General features: G+C 46.7%; 1 long non-coding RNA gene across 1 annotated transcript in view; it reads left to right on the top strand.

The window, feature by feature from the left end:
* The first annotated feature begins 295 nt into the window (after positions 1–295).
* Positions 296–6,181, top strand: part of LOC140430082 (uncharacterized) — a 31,553-nt gene continuing 25,667 nt past the window's right edge. Inside the window, exon 1 of the long non-coding RNA XR_011949318.1 lies at positions 296–353. This is a non-coding gene — a long non-coding RNA (uncharacterized lncRNA). The remainder of the gene's footprint in view (positions 354–6,181) is intronic.

Genomic DNA, 6,181 nt, shown 5'->3' with positions numbered 1-6,181 from the left:
GCTCTTGGTGAAAGGTTTAATGTAAACCTATATATTGACAAGATTAGAATTTAAACAATATTCTGTGTATGTGACTAACAGTGTATAAATATAGTGCAAATCTCTGACTTGGCCGAGTGCTGTTGTAGAAGAGAGTGCTGTTTCAGGGATCTCTCTGAGATAATGCTCTCCCTGCAGAGTACTGTTTCAGGGGTCTCTTTGAGATAATGCTCTCCCTGTATGTTTGAATCTTGAATAAAAAATCTTGACCGGTACCTGAGTCTCCTGTGAATGGTTTGTAGAACTTCACCACAACAAATTGGCGTAGTTGGCAGAATACTCAGATCGAATCATCAGATTGACTCAGCAAATGGGTGAGTACATTTTATTTACTACCCGTAGTACCCAAGCCTGGCTGAGGACAGTCCGGCCGAGTATCAAAAGAATCTGAAAGGAGAACTCAGGACAGGAGGTGCTGGGGTTGGAGACAGAGGCGTGCTGGCAGGATAGTGGTATCAAAGTCATGCAGGTAGGCCAGACCACTACCAGGTGAGGTTGAGGAAGCAGAGCCAGTCTGTTGGGCTAAAATAGTTGAAGCCACACAGGCGGGTGACATTCAGGAAAAGACAGAGTTTGAAGTCACGCTGGCAAGCTATGTCGAGTTTAAGCCATGCAGGTAGGCCAGACCCCTAGATAAGTAGAAGAGGCAGAACCATGCTGGCGGGCTAGAATAATTGAAGCCGTACAGGTGGGCTACCGTACAAAATGACAGTAGTCATCATGCTGCATCTAGTTGATGGTAGGTCAGATTTCTAAAAAGATACCACATGCAAACCAGGGGATAAATTACCACAAGGAAAAGAGGAAAAACTGTCATGAACCTTGATTGAGGAGCCGGGGTCTCCATCATGAGTTTTATAGCAGAACAGCAGTCTTAGCTTGTAGTAATTAAGTTAAGCAAGGAACCACATTGGCTTTGGCATATGCTTGAATGTGACTGGGAGAGTTTGACAAGGGAGACAGGAGCATCAGAAGTAAATGATGGCCTGGGAGCAAAATGATGCCCTGGGAGCTAAAGAAGAATGTGACGGAGACTCTGAGCATATCCTTGATGGGTTTTTGAAAGCGGCTCAGAAAGGGAACAGTGAGTTGGAGAAAGCCCAGAAAAGCTGGCAGGAACTGATTTGTTATGTTGTAGGTGTAACATAAGCGGCTTCGTTGTGGTGCACTTGACAAAGGAAGGTTCAGACGTGGAGATAACTTCAACACGTTTATTAAACTATTTACACTTCTATTACTCGGGTTCGACACTACTGCTAATCCTACTATAGCTACCCAGACTGACTAACCAGTTGCTGCAATCCACGTGGTGGGTGTAATATTCAATCAACCCTGTGCCTCTACTCACTGACTGTCTCCACTGGAAAGAGGCAGATCATGTGTGTGGTGTCCTTTATATATGGGTTGGTGTAATGCCCTCCTGTGGTGATGTCACCTCTGTGTGTATCGTGAATGTCCATTGGTCATATCCTGTCTAACTGATCCATTGGTTGAGTGTGTGTGTGTGATGTCTCTGTAGTGTCTAGCTCGCCTACATGCATTTACATTGATGCACATCACCACATCCCCCCTTTCTTATATGTTACATGTTTTCTGTACACTTTGAGAAAATTGAACAAAAAACAGGTAAATAGGTTAAGGTATATACAAGTCATGGGAACAGGGATTAAACAATAAGTCCAAATCATTCGTGTGAGTCCAAAAACCATCAATCATCATGGTCAAATGTCTCTCTTGGTATGAACGCCATCAACGTCCCTGTGCCACAGGAACCAAGAAGTGGTCAAATCACTTCGCTGTCTGATTTGGAGTCCCTTTCTTTTTTCGATGTTTGTGATGGTGCCGTCGGATGGCATCTTGTCGCTGATAAGGTGTTGATGTTGAAGAGGTACATCAACAGTATCATTCGAGGTCATGGATGTGGCATATGTTGAAGTTGGATAAGACTGTACATACTGGTTCTGGCCACGTGCTGTGCTGGAAGGGTGATCCTGCTGAGAACCATTGAAGCTTGTCGAATTGGAAACAGAATTGCTGCTCGCATAAATACCTGGTGATGGTGTGAAACTAGAACCTTGCATCTGATAGGAATATGCCGTCTGGCCAGGCTGGGGTGCAGCAAATCCTGGGCTGTAACTAAGGCATCCAGTCTGTAGTGCAGATTGCGCATGCGATAGTCCTCCTTCAGTCTTGATTCCATTAGTGGGCAATCCGTAGTGCTGGCCTGTTTGAGAATATGCTGCATAGACTGCTGGCTGCTGCATGCCTGAATATTGGGTTTGTCCAGCATGAGTTGTCATTGGCTGCACTGTTGGTTTGGGAAAAATGTGTGGATATAGGTGGGATGAATATTGGTGTATTCTTCTTGGACTGTAGCTGCTGCTTGTTATTACTGACCGCGTAATTGTTAAGTGATCCATCTCCTGTCGTTGTGGCATCTGCTGTCACCCTGAGCATGCCATCACTGAGGTTGCGGCACTCCCTGTCCGGAGTAAAGTCCGGCTTACGTGAATCAGAGTCGGCGTTTGGATGCTCCCCATCTGGAATTTGGTCTGTTTTAACTGAGTTAGTGTTGGTTTGTTGATGCTCCCCGAGTCAGCTGAGATTTCTTGAAGCTGCACGTCTGGAGTCGGAACATGCAGGAATGCATTGACTTATGGAGAGGTTCGAGCGAATGAGGGTGGAAGTATCATGGTGTCACCGGAGTCACCAGTGGTCTCACAGTGATCGTCGAGTGCCTCTGTACACACTAGCTGAGGTCTGTCACTTTGCACATCTTGCATGGGAAGTGGGATGCTGTCGTCACTTGTCTCACATACCGTGGGTAGAGCCTCAGTAGCTGCTTGTTGTTCACTTGGGTTGGGTAAATTGTCAGAGTCTTCATCTGGTGGCGCAACCAATGTGGGTGGACTGTCATTGTCTTGCTGTTGTCCTTCATTTGGGCTTGGACTGTCATCGTCGCTTTGTTCTTCACTGTAGCATGATAGACCGTTATGGACATCCTGCTGTGCACTGGAGCGTGGTAGACTGTCATAGTCCTCTTGCTGTTTACTTGAGCATGGCAGACTTGCATCGTCTGCCGCTAGTTGGTCAGAGGAGGTTGCTAGACCCTCATGGTCTTGTTCCTGCAAGGACTGCTGCGGAGGCTTGTGACACTGGTGTCATGTCTTATGTGTGCAAGGACTGCGCTCTGGAGTCTTGTGTTTCTTCTATCGTGGAGCCTGTCCATGAGCTCGCTGTGGAGGCTTGTGACATTGGAGTCACTTTTTGTTTGTGCAAGGACTGCGCTCTGGAGTCTTGCGTTTCTGCAATTGTGGAGTCTGTCCACGAGCTCGCTGTGGAGGCTTGTGACACTGGAGTCACTTCTTGTTCATGCAAGGACTGCGGTGTGGAGTCTTGCGTGTCTTCTTTCGTAGAGTCGGGAACTCTGAGCAGTGCGTGGACCATGCTCTGTGTGGCAGCAGGCCGCTCTCTGTGGGCTTGTACCGCTCTCTGTCTCTTGGTTTCAGGCCGCAGCATAATCCTGCACTCACGAGTCAGGATGTCATATCTGCTGGGCTGAAGATCCTCAAATCCGAAGAACTCGTCGTCGGGGTCGTCAATGTGCAACATGTCTAGTTGCGGTTCGGATTTGGTACTGGGGTAGCCTCCCAAGGTGAAAGGTTCGTCTGACTCGTTGACTTCCAAGACTACATCATCACATTTATAGTCGGAACTGGCATTGTGCTTGCGTGGTCCAGAGAAAATGTAAAGGTCGGTTTCGAAGTATTCAAGGTCAGAATCATCGGTTTGGGTGTAGGTATCTGCTTATTGCAGGGTTCTTCAGAGGTTAATTTCATTTCCTGGTTCAATTTGAGGCATTGTGCTGTCATTCCAGGTGAAGGAAGGTTGTTTTACGGCTTTAAAAGAATTTTTCTTTGATTAGGGATGTTTACCCTTTAAATGGGCATGGTCCGGGGCCTCTGACGTCATGATGCATGTGACATCATACGTAGGAAGCGGCGCTGTTCCTGTACCAATGGCCATTTTCATGATTGCGCATGCGCGAGACACCGCGCATGCGCAAATGGACCTTCCCCTTCTGTGCGCTTCTCGCGCAACTGCACAAGTGCAGTCCCTTTAGAAAGATGGCTGCCGATCAAAATTGTTCTCTGCTCCGGGATCTCAGCCTCGTGGTGAGTAGTGGCGCTTCTCTTACCATTTCTTGCTGGTTGGAGTGTGTTTTCCTCACAGTATTTGCCGAATTTGTCCAGGACTGCCTGGAAGTCGCTCCTGTTTTGCCCCTTGGAGAACTTGAATTTTTTAAAGATTTCTTCTGCTCTGGCACCAGTGATGGTGAGGAGAAGCTCTGCCTTTTTAGCATCGGCCACATCTTCCAGGTCGGCTGCTACCACGAAGATTTCAAACATTTGCCGGAATACCCGCCAGTTTTCGCGGAGATCGCCGTGGCACTGGAGCTGCTGCGGAACCCGGATCTCTTGCCTGGGTATCATTGCTGGTTGTCATTGTACGCTGAGGTATGGCTATCTGGATTGAAACAGTTCACGGTATCATGATTTGTTATGTTCTAGGTGTAACATAAGCGGCTTCCTTGTGGTGCACTTGACAAAGGAAGGTTCAGATGTGGAGATAACTTCAACACGTTTATTAAACTATTTACACTTCTATTACTCGGGTTCGACCCTACTGCTAATCCTACAATAGCTACCCAGACTGACTAACCAGTTGCTGCAATCCACGTGGTGGGTGTAATATTCAATCAACCCTGTGTCTCTACTCACTGACTGTCTCCACTGGAAAGAGGCAGATCATGTGTGCGGTGTCCTTTATATATGGGTTGGTGTAATGCCTTCCTGTGGTGGTGTCACCTCTGTGTGTATCGTGAATGTCCATTGATCGTGTCCTGTCTAACTGATCTAGTGGTTGAGTGTGGGTGATGTCTCTGTAGTGTCTAGTATCTAGCTAGCCTACATGCATTTACATTGATGCACATCACCACACGAACTGCACATCTGTAAGCCTTACAGCTGGCTTAAAGGTTCAAGGAGTTAAATTAACTGGTAGATAAGTTGGAAAAGTAAATGGAGTGCTGTCAGAAGAGCATGTCTGACCTGTGCAATCAGTTAGGTTGTGAATAGGAGGCACATGATATGGTGCATCGGGCTAATAACAAAATTGCTGCTAAACCAAACACTGGAACAAAATGTTGATTTACAGTCAGAAAACAACGGACCAAGTGAAGAATTAGAAGACGCAGTGAGGGCTTTGAGGAAGTTAATTTGGAGCAGGCCAGTCCCCGTGTTTGGCTAGAATCAGCCAACCTGGGACACAAATCAGTGAACAATGAGCAGTTATAGTTGCTGTGTCCAGAACCAGGGAGGCTGATATGGTTGAAAGCAGCTCCCCTCTCCCTCACCTTTATTTGATAAGGAGAGGCGGTATGAAGGGTTACTCATGAACCCTGCACCGTCGTTACCCACGATCCTTACCCCGAGTACATTTGTCCAGTTGAGAGTATATTGTATGTTCAAGTCAGGTCAGCATTGAAGCAGGGTGTTCATAGAATCATAGAATTTACAGTGCAGAAGGAAGCCATTCGGCCCATCGAGTCTGCACCGGCCCTTGCAAAAAGCACTCTATCCAAGCCCAAGCTTCCACCCCATCCACGTAACCCAGTAACACCAGCTAACCTTTTGGACACTAAGCGGCAATTTAACACGGCCAATGCACTTAATCGCACTTCTTTGGACAAGATGTTTGCAAGCACCGGAGATTCACAGAATTAGTTTGGAGAGGAAACCAAAATTTCATTTAAGGGCGGCACGCTGCCGAGAACCCGGTTCGATCCTGGCCCCGGGTCACTGTCCATGTGGAGTTTGCACATTATCTTCGTGTCTGTGTGGGTCTCACCCCCACAACCCAAAGATATGCAGGTTAGGTGGATTGGCCACACTAAATTGCCCTTTAATTGGATTTAAAAAAAATAAAAATCACTTAATTTGAACCGCTGTGATTTTCTGTGCTTTTCTCAATTAAAAAATTAGCTGAATAAGTTGAGAATCGTGAAGACCAGTTTATTCCCAAAATATAAAAATAAGCCTGGAGTTCTCAGCAATCCAACTTCAATTTGGGGGAAAAATGG

The sequence above is a fragment of the Scyliorhinus torazame genome, chromosome 9 (genome assembly GCF_047496885.1).
Source record: "Scyliorhinus torazame isolate Kashiwa2021f chromosome 9, sScyTor2.1, whole genome shotgun sequence".
Taxonomy (NCBI): Eukaryota; Metazoa; Chordata; class Chondrichthyes; order Carcharhiniformes; family Scyliorhinidae; genus Scyliorhinus; species Scyliorhinus torazame.
This window is presented reverse-complemented; position numbering and strand designations above follow the sequence as displayed.